Genomic DNA, 14,865 nt, shown 5'->3' with positions numbered 1-14,865 from the left:
TTTCTTTTTTTAAAAAAAGATTTTATTTATTTATTTGACAGAGAGAGGGAGATCGAGAGAGCACAAGCAGGAGGAGTGGCAGAGGGAGAGGGAGAAGCAGGCTTCCTGCTGAGCAGGGAGCCCGATGCAGGGCTCGATCATAAGACCCTGGGATCATGACCTGAGCTGAAGGCAGATGCCCAACTGACTGAGTCACCCAGGTGCCCCGTGAGTTCATTTCTTAGGGCAGAGCTCTTGCCTCTCAGAGTCACAGTTTTTTCATCTATAAAAGAAAACATTGAAATAACAAATATTAGAGCATGAATTAATAAAATAGAAGAACAATAGAGAAAATAAAAGTTTGTTCTTTGACAAGATCAACAAAAATTGACCAAGAAAAAAAGAGACTCAAATTACTAAAATCAGAAATAAAAGAGGGGACATTATACTAACTTTAAATAAACAGGATTAAAGAGGAATACTACTCACAATTGTATAAGAACAAATTAGATAACTTAAGTAAAATGGACAAATTTGTAGAAAGACACAAACTACTTAAACTGACTCAAGAAGTAGATGTCAATTACATTTAATTTAAAAAAAAAAAAGAAGTGGGGCGCCTGTGTGTCTCGATCGGTTAAGCATCTGCCTTCGGCTCACGTCATGATCTCAGGGTTCTGTGATCGAGTCCCGCATTGGGCTCCCTGCTCAGCGGGGAGCCTGCTTCTACCTCTGCCTGATGCTCCCCCTGCTTGTGCTCTCTCTCTCTCATCAAATAAATAAATAAAATCTTTAAAAATAAAAATAAAGAAGAAGAAATAGAAAATGTGAGCAGACCCATAACAAGAGGCTAAATAAGTAAAACAAAACAAAACAAAAAACAAAACACAAAAACCCTACCCATAAAGAAAAACCCAGAACCAGATGGTTTCACTGGTGAATTCTACCAAAAAAAATTTTTTTTTAAGATTTTATTTATTTATTTGTCAGAGAGAGAGAGAGAGAGAGCAGGAACACAAGCAGGGGGAGCGGCAGGCAGAGGGAGAAGGAGAAGCAGACACCCTGCTGAGCAGAGAGCCCAACATGGGGCTCAGTCCCAGGACTCTGGGATCATGACCTGAGCCAAAGGCAGACGCTTAACCGACTGAGCCACCCAGATGTCCTCTACCAAGAACTTAGAGAGGAACTGATATCAATTCTTCACACACTCTTCCAAAAAATTCCCAATTCATTATATGAAGCCAGAATTACCCTGATAACAAAATTAGGCTAAAATATCATGAGGGAAAAAAAAAACTACAGACCAATATATGTCATAAATACAAATGCAAAAATCAAAAAATACAAATCCAGCTACATATAAAAAGCATTATACACCATAAGCAAGAGCAATTTAACCCAGGAATGCAGGTTGGTTGAACATGCAAAAATTAATTACTCTGGGGCTCCTGGGTGGCTCAGTCGGTTAAGCATCTGCCTTTGGCTCAGGCCCCGTTCCCAGGGTCCTGCGATCGAGCCCCTAGTTGAGCTCCTTGCTCAGTGGGGAGCCTGCTTCTCCCTCTCCCTCTGCCCGCCACTCCCCCTGCTTGTGCTCTCTCTCCCTCTGTCAAATAAATAAATAAAATCTTTTAAAAAACTTAATTACTCTAATACAGTGTATTAATAAAATAAGGACAAACAACCACATAATCATCTCAATAGAGGCAGAAAAATCATTAAAATCATTCAACACCTCTTCATGATAAAAGCAGTCAACAAACTAGGAATATAAGGGAATTTTCTCAACCTGATAAAGAGCATCTGTGAAAAACCCACAGTTAGCATTATAGTTAATAGCCTCCCCTAAATTCAGGAATAAGACAAGGATGTCTGCTCTCAATGCTTCAATTCAACATTGCATTGGAGGTTCTAGCCACGGAAATTAGGCAAAAATAAATAAATAAATATAAATAAAAATAAAAGGCAGCCAGACCAGGAAAGAAGAATTAAAACCATCTCTAGTTACAGATAACATGACTTTATATATAGAAAATCCCAAATAATCCTCTAAAATCCACTAGAACTAGTAAACTAGTTAAAAAGATTTTAGGATACGGAGCACCTGGTGGCTCAGTCAGTACAGCATGAACTCTCGATTTCAGGATCATGAGTTTGAAGCCCCGCATCTGGGGTAGAGTTTACTTAAAAACATACCAAAGAACAATAACAAACAAGAAAGAAATACAAAAATTTTTAAAAATCTTAAAAAAAAAAAAAAAAAAGGTGGGGGCGCCTGGGTGGCTCAGTCAGTTAATCATCCAACTATTGATTTCGGCTCAGGTCATGATCTCATGGTCAGGGGATCAACCCCACATCGGTTCCATGGTCAGCGGGGAGTCTGCTTGAGATTCTCTCTCTCTCTCACTCCCTCTGCTCCTCCCCCTGCTCCAGTGCTCTCTCTCTCTCTCAAATAAATAAATAAATCTTTTAAAAGAAGAACTTTGCCTTAAAAAACAAATAAAATAAAAATTTTAAAAAGGTTTCACGATACAAAATCAATATATAAAAATCAGTTGCACTGCTATACACTTACAATGAACAATCAGGAAATGAAATTTAAAGAGCAATTTCATTTACAATAGCATCAAATAGAATAAAACACTCGGGAATAAAATTAAAGAAATTCAAAATTTATATTCTACAATACAAAACATTGTTGAAATAAATTAAAGACCCAAATAAATGGATAGATATCCTTGTTCAGAAGAACTAATATTGTTATGACGGCAATAGTTCCCAAATTGATTGACAGATTCAATGCACTCAATCAAAATCTCAGCTGGCTTTTTTACAGAAATTGACAAGCAGTTCCTAAAATTCTTATGGACATGAAAGGGACTCAGAATAGATAAAACGATCCTGAAAAAGAGTAACAAACAAAAGAATAAAAAATTTACACTCAAACTTACCAATTTCAAAACTTACTACAAAGCTACATTAATCAATCACTACATTAGTGTGGTGCTGGCATAACGACAGATGGATAGATTCATGCAATAGAATGAATAAGAGTCTAGAAATAAATTCTCGCATTTACACGCAATTGATTTTCAACAAATGTGCCAAAATAATTGAACAGGGCAAGAATAGTCTTTTCAATCAATGGTACCAGGACTGCTAGATACCCACATGCAAAAGAATTAAGTTGTATCCCTACTCTAGAGCATAAACAAACATTAGCTGAAAATGGATCAAAGACATAAGAGCAAAAACTGTAAAACTCTAGAAGAAAACATAGGCCTAAATCTTTCTGATCTTGGATTAGGCAATGGTTCTTAGATATGATACTAAAAGCACAAACAACGAAAGAAAAAATTGAGGAGCATCCGGGTGGCTCAGTCAGTTAAGCCTCTACCTTCAGCTCAGGTCATGATCCCAGGGTCCTGAGATCCAGTCCTGCATCAGGCTCCCTGCTCAGCGGGGAGCCTGCTTCTCCCTCTCCCACTCCCCCTGCTTGTGTTCCCTCTCTCTCTGTCAAATAAATAAATAAGATCTTAAAAAAAAAGAAAAAATCGATAAATTATACTTTATCAAAATTGAAAAGTTTATCAAGAAAATAAAAAGACAACTTACAGAGCAAAAGAAAATATTTGCGTAGGGGAAGAAAAATGATTTTTCCTCTACCCTTCTAGATTCCTGGCTGAGACCCCTCTGTAATAAAAGATAGATTAACAGCAGAAAAACAGACATTTAATAACATTTATACCTCCTGTATACATGGGAGAGACCCAGGACAACTGAGTAACTCCCAGAAATGGCCTATGCAATCACCTTAAAATAAATAACATCTTAAGCTAAAGACAAAAGCTGTTGGTTGGGGCGGTGTCGGTGGGAAGACCTGATAATGGGAGGTGACCAGGAAAAGCACAGTAAACAAGGGTAAGGTTGTTATGCAGACCCAAGTCCTTACCTTCTCCACTGATAAGAGTTTCTAGAGATTTAGTCATCTTTCTCTTCCTGGTACAGAGAGAGAAACACCCTTACAGACGGAGATTTCCCTTATACATATAAATGTTTCTTATAGGCAACTTCTGGGGCGCCTGGGTGGCTCAGTCAGTCAAGTGTCTGCCTCCCACTCAGGTCATGACTCCAGGGTCCTGGGATCGAGTCCCGCATTGGGCTCTCTGCTCAGCAGGGAGCCTGCTTCTCTCTCCCTCTGCCTGCCGCTCCCCCTGCTTGTGCTCTTTCTCTCTTTCTGTCAAATAAATAAATCAAATCTTAAAAAAAAAAAAAAAAGGCAATTTCCACTCTGATTCCAGAGATTCTCCTGGGTCTGCAGCCTCTCAAAAATAATCAGCCCCAGGGGCGCCTGGGTGGCTCAGTTGGTTAAGCCGCTGCCTTCAGCTCAGGTCATGATCCCAGGGTCCTGGGATTGAGCCCCGCATCGGGCTCCTTGCTCTGCGGGGAGCCTGCTTCTCCCTCCCTCTGCCTGCCGCTCCCCTTGCTTGTGATCTCTCTCTCTCTCACTATCTCTCTCTCCGTGTCAAATAAATAAATAAAATCTTAAAAAAAAAAAAAATAATCAGCCCCAAATAATCAATATGTCAAAGAGGCATATTCTGGGGTGGTAAATCCTGCTCCCCTTAATTTGCAAATCATATATCTGACAAGGGACTTGTATCTAGAAAATATAAAAAACTCTTACAACTCAATAATAAAAAGATAACCCAATTAAAAAATGGGCAAAAGATCTGAATAGATATCTCTCCAAGGATACACAAATGGCCAATAAGCACATAAAAATTTACCCATCATCCTTAGTCATCAAGGAAATGCAAATTGAAACCCCAATGAAATAGCATTTCACACTCACTTAGGATGGCTACAATTAAAAGGAGAGCTAATAATAATTGTGGGTAGAATATCGAGAAACTGGAAAACTGATACACCACTGGTGGGAATGGAAAAGGGCGCGGCTGTTTTGGAAAATGGTTGCGGCAGTTTCTCAACAAGTTTCACATAGACTTATCATATGATCCAGCAATTTTACTCTTTGGTACGTATCCACGAGAAATGAAAACATATATCCACACAACAACTTGCACATGAATGTTTATAGCAGTATTATTAATAATAGCCCAAAAGTGGAAAGAGCCCAGATGTCCATCAACTGATGAGTGGATAACCAAAATATGACATATCCGTACAATAAAGTATTATTTGGCCACGAAAAGGAACAGGGTACTAGGACATGCTACAACATGGATGATCCCTCAAAACATGATGCTAAGTGAAAAAAGTCAGTCATGAAAGGCTACATATTGTATATTGTGTGATTTCATTTATCCAAAATGTCCAGCATAGGCAAATCTATAGAGACAGAAAGTAGATTAGTGGTTGCCTCGGGCTGAGAGAAGCAGGGAGGGAAAATGGGAACTAATTGCTAGTGGGTATAGGCTTTCTTTTTAGGGTGATGAAATGTTCTAAAATTTATTATGGTGAACAGTTGCACAATTCTGTGAATATATAAAAACAATGAATTTTACACTTTAATGGGTGAATTGTATGTTTTGTGAATTATATCTTTTTTTATTTTTTAAAGATTTATTTAGGGGCGCCTGGGTGGCTCAGTCGTTAAGCGTCTGCCTTCGGCTCAGGTCATGATCCCAGGGTCCTGGGATCGAGCCCCGCATCAGGCTCCCTGCTCGGCGGGAAGCCTGCTTCTCCCTCTCCCACTCCCCCTGCTTGTGTTCCCTCTCTAGCTGTTTCTCTCTCTGTGTCAAATAAATAAATAAAAATAAATAAAATCTTTAAAAAAAAAGATTTATTTATTTATTTGAGAGAGAGCCAGAGATAGAGCACAAGCAGGGGGAGCAGCAGAGGGAGAGGGAGAAGCAGGCTCCCAGCTGAGCAGGGAGCCCAATGTGGGGCTGGATCCCAAGACCCTGGGATCATGACTTGGGCTGAAGGCAGACGCTTTAGCTGACTGAGCTACCCAGGCGCCCCTATATCTTTTTTTTTAAGATTTTTAAAATTAATTAATTTATTTAAAGCGCACAAGCAGGGGGAGTGGCAGGCAGAGGGAGAAGCAGACTCCCCGCTGAGCAGGGAGCCCGAGGCAGGACTCAATCCCAGGACCCTGGGATCATGACCTGAGCCGAAGGCAGATGCTTAATCAACTGAGCCACCCAGGCACCCAAGGAGCTTGGGTTCTTGATGACCATGGGACTTCCTTCCCAACATTAAACTACCTACTTCAGGGCACCTGGGTGGCTCAGTCGGTTAATTGGTTAAGCGTCTACCTTCGGCTCAGGTCATGATCCTGGGGTCCTGGGATCAGGCGCCATGTCAGGCTCCCTGCTCCGCAGGTAGTCGGCTTCTCCCTCTCCCTCTGACCCTCCCCCCTGCTCGTGCTCTCTCTCTCTCTCTCAAATGAATAAATAAAAAAAAATCTTTAAAAAAATAATTTAAAAAATGAACTACCTACTTCAAAATGTATTATATACAAGGGAAAAATAAACTCCTGTGTTTGAGCACTGCTATTTTGGGTTTTCTGTTACTTGCAGCCAAATCTAATATAAACTACTACCTTCCCGTGATGGTATTTGCAATTCAACAGGCAATTCGAGTTTAACCTAAATGGAGACTCTATCCCAAAGTTTCAGGCAGAAATCAGCAGATAGGATTTTGAGGTCTTAGATCTTCTTTGGGACTTTGAGCTCCCCTTTCGAATGCAGTCTAATATCTATAAAATTAGCAGCTGTGTTTTGTAATTATTTTCTACCTTAGGAACTCTGCAATGTTATTTGACCTATAAGATAACATTTAAAGTGCTACTTTCTTATGCAATCATTTAGTTAAATGATTAAGTGCAGAAAAAGAATACTTTAAAATAAGTATATAAATGTTTAATTACCAAGGTGATTGGTTCTGATAAAAATCCCATACCTTTCTAAAAATGCAACGCAGACTTGTGCATTGTTGCAACCTGTGTTTTCTGCTTGTTTCCTGGGCTTGTGCTGAGGAAATCAGAATCTAGAACTGGGCTTTGATAAAGTCACAATTATCTTCATCTATGCATGCCCAGGGCCCAGCATGTCCAGGTGGTGAGCTGGTGCCTGGGGCAACAAAGCTCTACCCAGAAACTATCTCTGCTTAGTCACACTACCATTAAAAAAAAGGCAACCCTATCAACTTGGAAACTATACGTAAGAATTCCAGTGGCTAAGAAAATGTGAATCATGAGGGTTGGGAAAAGGAAAATTGGATTACGTTTCTGTGATATTTAAAATCTATTATGTGCGGTTGTCTTACACATTATCTGATACTGAGTTATGCCTAAGGATATAGACAGATTCCAGGACAAGCTTTTAAATATATTTTCCTACTTAACCTCTAAGAGATGGGAGCCAGTGTGAAGCTGCAACTCAAGTGTCTATTTCCAATCTCTGCTCTTACTTTAAAAGCATATTAATTTGCCTAAACCCAAGAACATTTACCCCAAGACTGGGGCACCTGGCTGGCCTCAGTCCTTATAGCATGTGACTCTCAATCTCTGGGTCGGGAGTTCAAGCCCCATGTTGAGAGTAGAGATTACTTAAAAAAATAAAATTAAAAAAAAAAGAACATTTATCCATATATGATATGAAATTATATCATAAATATTCAAGTTTTCCTAAGAATGCGATTGAGCTGTTGAACCCTTTGAGCTGCCAATAAAGAAAGTTCTTCTCCACACAGACCATGCTAAAGCCATGACCAGCATCTTGCTGAAACTTGCCTAATCACATTTTCCAGAGATGCCCCACATTTTCCAGAAATGCCCCCTTGGTTTAAAGGGATAAAAATTGCTTACCAGTTACTATAATGTGTGCTTGTGTCACACTGAACACCAGACCTTGAGACTTTTTAATTACACATTTGTGAATAAGAAGTCATAATCCCATGAAGAGAATTGCTATCCATAAATATGCATATAAGGCTACAGAAGATGGTTTCCACAGTCAAAGTTCAAATGAATCCGTGCCCACCGGAAAAACAGGTAACTTCATGTGTAAGACCAGTTCTCTTCAAAGAAAGCCAAACAGCCATTTCAAAACAAATGAAAACATAGCATTTAGAAAGTAGTAAGTAGAGAAATTAAACAGACCAGGATCTTGGGCAGATTTAACGTGTTAGTCAGAGTTTCAGCCGGAAATAGAAGGCACAATGAGCTGGGATCTGTGGAGATAATTTCATGAAGACACTATTTATATAGGTGTGAACAGGGTTAAAGGAACCAGCAAGAGATGTCAGGGCACCCAGAGACCAGCAGCAATGGGAAGCTCTTAGGACTCCTGGGCTGGAAAGAAGAGGAGAAAGAAGTGGGGTTTCCAGCTCCCAGGGAGAGCTGGAGTCTGGAGAGGGGATGACTGACAGAGGCTGTCAAAGGAGGAAGCTGCTGCCATAACCAGATAGAGGGAGAAGTGGGAGCTGGGCAGAAATACCCCGACCTCTCTCTCTCTTCTCCTACCCTCCAATCTCCTGTGGTGACTCCCATTGGCCAAACCCAAACAGAATCCAAAGGATATGGGAGTCTGGGGCACAGAGCACGGTCCAGATGGACCAAGAATGGATTAGGAAGGGGGATTCAAGTAGAGAATACCCAGCATGCTGTAAAATGTGTAAATGGGAATAAAAATAGTACCATCTCCTAAATTTGTTTTGAAGATTAAATGAGGCAGTACATGCCTAATCCTTTTTTATTAAAGATTTTATTTATTTATTTGAGAGAGAGAGAGAAATAGAGAGCATGAGCAGGGAGAGGGGCAAAGGGAGAGGCAGAAGCAGACTCCCCCACTGAGCAGGGAGCCCGATGCAGGGCTCGATCCCCAGACCCTGGGATCATGACCTGAGCTGAAGGCAGACACTTAACCAACTGAGCCACCCAGGCGCTCCAGTGCATGTGTCATTCTTAACACAATGCCTGGCATAGAAACATCAAATGCATGCTAGCTACTATTTTTATTGTATGCACTATTGAAGATATAGACATACTTGTTTCAAGTTACAGCCAGTTGATCAATGGATGTTAAGATTTAAAACCTCTTGTGGCACCTGGCTGGCTCAGTGGGTACAGCATGCAACTCTTGATCTTGGGGTTGTGAGTTTGAGCCCCATGTTGGGGTAGAGCTTATTAAAAAAAAAAGAAGAAATCTAAGACCTCTTGAACATGATTCTGAGAGCTGGCTTACACAGATGTCTTTTTAAGCTGTCTCTTTCTTTTTTTTTCCTTAAGATTTTACCTATTTATTTGATAGGGAGAGAGTGCGTGCGAGAGAGCATGAGCAGGGGGAGGGGCAGAGAGAAAGGGAGAAGCAGACTCCCAGTTGAGCAGGGAGCCAGATGTGGGCCTGGATCCCAGGATCTTGAGATCATGACCTGAGCTGAAGGCAGATTCTTAATCAACTGAGCCACCCGAGCGCCATGAGCTGTCTTTTTCTATTAAACTTCATAACTTTATACCTTATAACATAACAAGTGATGTACTGGACAGTAATTTCATCTCATCTAAGCCTGTGTACTTACATGATCCATTCGGTGATAAAGCAGAAACCAAAGAAGGTAGGGGAACTTTTCTTTCCCCCTCTGGAAAAATAATATGTTAAAAGTCCAAGTTTTTTCTCTTTTGATTTGCAGAAGGACTCATAAAGCATTAGTATTCTAGATTCTTCAGCTCCCAAAATTCTTCCCCAGCTGCCTCTGATACCTGAAATTCTTCTGTAAAGGAATAAAGCTTTTCTTTCTGCAACTGAAGTCAAGACATGAAATAAAAATGGCCCTTGGGAAAAGAGCATACTGGCCAAGAGTTCGGCCGCTTCCCGGGCAGCAAGTTTTGACACATGCAGAAAGGGAGTGAACGGGCTTCCTTTAACCACCCAGGCCCTGCTGAGATTGACAGAGGCGAGATAAGTGGGAATGCTCCCCACTGGCTGTGCCAGGGAAGGAAGGTTCGGGAGGCCTGGGCTGAATTAAAAGGGGTGTGACTCCAAGCAGTCTGAGGCAGTGTAACCAGCTGCGGGGAAGAACCAGAATAGTTCCTGCCCGGAGCCAAGATCGAGCTGGGAAGTCAATTCCATGTGTGCCATCCAAAAGGTGAAGCCAGGACAGAACACTAGTGTGAAATGGGAGTTGTGCCTAGGGGCAATGGTCAAAATACTTAACCACATACAGATACAGACATATGATATCTGTAGATGGAGACAGACACATTTCGATATATTGATACATACTCTATATTAATCAAAAATTAAATGCATATAATCCTTTTATTCTCTTACTCTATATGTTTGTATATTATAAAACTGCTTTTTAAATCATTCATCAAGGGGCGCCTGAGTGGCTCAGTCGGTTGAGCGTCTGACTCTTGATTTTGGCTCAGATCGTGATCTCGGGGTGGTGACATTGAGCCCCGTGTCGGGCTCTGGGCTAAGGGGGGAGTCTGCTTAAGATTCTCTCTCCCTCTGCCCCTTCCTCGATCGCGTGCTTTCTTTCTCACTCTCTCTAAAATAAATAAATCTTTTAAAAAAATAAATCATTCATCAAATAGTTTTAATAATTTCTGTTATTTGCTGATTTTTAGAAAATCTTTATGTGGTCTTTCGTTTCACATGGTCTGTTACTGCCAAATAATGCCTCCAAGTGAGTGGTGATTTGGTGCAGGGAGCAACATCAAAATCTGCTAACAGCGACACCATTAGCTTGATAGTCATTAGGTAGCTTGTCGTCTCAATTCATAGATAATTTATCTTAATATCATATTTTTCATGGTGCTGATGCTTCTTTCAGCTTCTGCTGAACCTACAGCATTGACATTGGAAGACTTCCTGGCTCTTATTCTGTTTGAGAATTTTGTAGATTCAGCATCTTTCTTATTTTCATGACTAAGTCCTGAAAATCACTTATTGTAATTTTATATAAAATTGTTTGTCTCATTGTTAAAAATTTTTGTTCTCCTTCAATCCAAAGAGATTCACAAACATCATTTGGTCTAATTTCAGGTTTCAATATTATGTGGTTTTTTTCCTCATATTTGTCATTGAGCAACAAATCCATTTTTAAATAATTTTTAAGGCAAATGAATAGTATTTCTTCTTGGAATTGATCATTGCTTTGTTTCAAAGAGTATGTCCTTAGTCTCCATCTCTAATAATATCATCCACCTTTTTTAATACTTTGATTTATTTTGTTTTAAATACTTAGTGACTTTTTGCCTTCATCATATTTTTTTTTTTTTTTTTAAAGATTTTATTTATTTATTTGACAGCGAGAGAGGGAACACAAGCAGGCGGAGTGGGAGAGGGAGAAGCAGGCTTCCCGCCGAGAAGGGAGCCCGATGTGGGGCTCGATCCCAGGACCCTGAGATCATGACCTGAGCCGAAGGCAGACGTTTAACCGACTGAGCCACCCAGGCGCCCTTGCCTTCATCATATTAATCTGCTAGCTTTAATATCAAAATATTTCTTTCTTGGAGAGCTGAAAAAAGTTATTGACATCTCAGGAAGAATACCATTGACTTAAGCCAAATCTCTTTAAAATGTTGTATTTTCGGGCGCCTGGGTGGCTCAGTTGGTTAAGCGACTGCCTTCAGCTCAGGTCATGATCCTGGAGTCCCTGGATCGAGTCCCGCATCGGGCTCCCTGCTCGGCGGGGAGTCTGCTTCTCCCTCTGACCCTCCCCCCTCTCATGTGCTTTCTCTCTCTCATTCTCTCTCAAATAAATAAATAAAATCTTTAAAAAAAAATAAATAAAATGTTGTATTTTCCAAATATTTAATTAATCCCATTTAATAATTTCTTTTTTTTTTTTAAGATTTTATTTATTTATTTGACAGAGAGAGAGAGCAAGAGAGGGAACACAAGCAGGGGGAGTGGTACAGGGAGAGGCAGGCTCTCCGCCGAGCAGGGAGCCTGATGTGGGGCTCAATCCCAGGACCCTGGGATCATGACCTGAGCCGAAGGCAGACGCTTAACGACTGAGCCACCCAGGCGCCTCCCACTTAATAATTTCTATGAAAGTGACTGTACAAGGCTAGATATTGGCCCTGAACTGCTTTTGCAGCTTCTAATCCTACAGACTTCTCCAGGAGATCCAAATATTCTCATTTTCATTACTTCAATTTCCAGATTTTTAGCTGATTAAAAAAAAATTATATATTAATTTTAATTTTTTTAAAAGATTTTATTTATTTATTTGACAGGAGAGACAGGGGCGTCTGGGTGGCTCAGTCGTTAAGCGTCTGCCTTCAGCTCAGGTCATGATCTCAGGGTCCTGGGATTGAGCCCCGCGTCGGGCTCCCTGCTCCGCGGGAAGCCGGCTTCTCCCTCTCCCACTCCCCCTGCTTGTGTTCTCTCTCTCGCTGTCTCTCTCTGTCAAATAAATAAATAAAATCTTTAAAAAAAAATTATTTATTTTTAAAGATTTATTTGTTTTTATTTTAAAGAGAGAGAGAACAGGAACACGGAGTGGGGAGGGGCAAAGGGAGAGGGAGAGACAGAATCTCAAAGCCGACTCCCTGCTAAGCGGGAAGCCAACACGACATGGGGCTCGATCTCATGACTCTGAGATCATGACCTGAGCCAAAATCAAGAGTTGGACACTTAACGGACTGAGCCACCCAGGTGCCCTAATTTTTATTTTTATTTATTTTTAAAGATTTTATTTATTTATTTGACACAGAGAGAGAGAGAGAGCACAAGCAGGGGGAATAGGAGAGGGAGAAGCAGGCTTCCCGGGGAGCAGGGAGCCCAATGCAGGACTCGATCCCAGGACCCTGGGACCATGACCTGAGCCGAAGGCAGATGCTTAACCGACTGAACCACCCAGGCGCCCCAAGTTTTATTTTTTAAGTAATCTCTACACCCAACATGGGGCTCAAACTCACAACCCTGATATTAAGAGTTGCATACTCTACTGACTAAGCCAGCCAGGCACCCCAGATTTTCAGCTATTTCATTTAATTCTTTTCAATTATTACTTTTCGTAAGGTAGTATATTATAAAATTTATGGAGAAAGGATTTTAAATGTTCTACTTCAGAGGTTGTTAAGCTTTTTCCATATTGGGCTAGATGGTAAATATTTTAGGCTTTGCAGGACACAGGGTGTCAGTAGTAAGTATTCAACTCTGCTTTGTAGCAGGAAAGCAGGACCGGACAACATGTAAATGAATGGGTGTGGCTGGGTTCCTATAAAACTTTATTCACAAACACTGGAATTTGAATTTTATGTGATTTTCATATGTCACAAAATATTTTTCTTCCATAGTTTGCAGGCCATACAAAATCAGGCAGTGGGCCAGATTTTACCCTGATTTACATTTTTATTGCATCATCCAAAAATAATTGAATGCAGTGACTTACTTCCAAATTAAAATATCCAGAAAGTTGGGGCGCCTGGGTGACTCAGTTGGTTAAGCAACTGCCTTCAGCTCAGGTCATGATCTCAGGGTCCTGGGATTGAGCCCCGCATCGGGCTCCTTGCTCCGCGGGAAGCCTGCTTCTCCCTCTGACCCTCCTCCTCCCTCTGACCCTCCCCCTGCTTGTGTTCCCTCTCTCGTTGTCTCTCTCTCTCTGTCAAATAAATAAATAAAATCTTTTAAAAAATAAATAAATAAAATAAAATATCCAGAAAATTTCTTAAAATTTTGGCTGAAGCTCCTTTCTTTTTATCAGGCAATAAGGTTTTTTGGTAAATATTTGTCATTTAAATCATTGTTCCCAAGCACCAACAATAGAGTTTAATATAGTACTCCTTTTGGTTCTATAATATCAACAAAACCCATTAAACTCTAATCAGACTTGAATTTCATAATTTAAATATATTATTAAAATACTTTTATGCAAAATAGAGAACCTTAGATAATTATTGAAATTTGTGTCTCTGTTTCATATGTTTTCTTGAAAATTATTTCCTCATTTTACTAGATAAGTTTTATAATAAGGAGAACTTGAAGTCTTGATTGCATTGATATGCTCACATCAATATTATTCTTTCCTTGAAGTTCTCATAAAAATTTCCTTTCTGAAAAAGCTTGATTACTTTTAACTACACAGTGACATTGTTTAAAATTCTGATTGTGTTTTCTAAATGTTTTTCATTTGCTTTTTTGACATTTTGATAGAATATTTTGGGGGCACTTCTACTATTTCAAAAGCTTTATTTAGGGAATAATTTTTTTTTTAAGATTTTATTTATTTATTTGACAGAGAGATAGCGAGAGCAGGACCACAAGCAGGGGGAGTGGGAGCGGGAGAAGCAGGCTTCCCCACTGAGCAGGGAGCCCGATGTGGGACTCGATCCCAGGGCGCTGGGATCATGACCTGAGCCGAAGGCAGATGCTTAACAACTGAGCCACCCAGGCACCCCTAGGGAATAATTCTTGATGTTATTTCAAATTTTTCCTCATTGATAATGATGAACTTTTTCCCTGGACCATGAGTTTGAATAGAACATGATTGCCATTTTGATAAAAACACATGTTTGGCACTTTCAAATTTTAGCGATACAAATTTTGAGTCCATTTGCATCTAACATTTATGTCATTAGAAATAATAAGCCATTTGTATTTTTTGTTGAAATAGTCAAGCTGGTTTTTTTTTTAAACATTTTATTTATTTATTTGTCAGAGAGAGAGAGAACACAAGCAGGGGGAGCGGCAGGCAGCGGGAGAGGTAGGCTCCCCCGCTGAGCAGGTAGCCCAATGTGGGTCTCCATCCCAGGCCCCTGGGGTCATGATCTGAGCCGAAGGCAGACACTTAACCGACTGAGCCACCCAGGCATCCCATCAAGCTGGTTTTTAATTGTAGAATTACAAATTATTCTCCTTTGAAATTGTAATTCTTGCATGATATCAAAGAATGTTTCAGGCT

General features: G+C 40.2%; 1 long non-coding RNA gene across 1 annotated transcript in view; it reads right to left on the bottom strand.

Moving 5' to 3' along the window:
* Window positions 1–14,865, bottom strand: part of LOC144380410 (uncharacterized) — a 47,480-nt gene continuing 32,615 nt past the window's right edge. Inside the window, exon 4 of the long non-coding RNA XR_013444537.1 lies at window positions 1–262. This is a non-coding gene — a long non-coding RNA (uncharacterized LOC144380410). The remainder of the gene's footprint in view (window positions 263–14,865) is intronic.

This window comes from Halichoerus grypus, chromosome X, assembly GCF_964656455.1.
Source record: "Halichoerus grypus chromosome X, mHalGry1.hap1.1, whole genome shotgun sequence".
Taxonomy (NCBI): Eukaryota; Metazoa; Chordata; class Mammalia; order Carnivora; family Phocidae; genus Halichoerus; species Halichoerus grypus.
The sequence above is the reverse complement of the archived record's forward strand: the minus strand, read 5'-3'. Positions and strand labels throughout refer to the sequence as shown.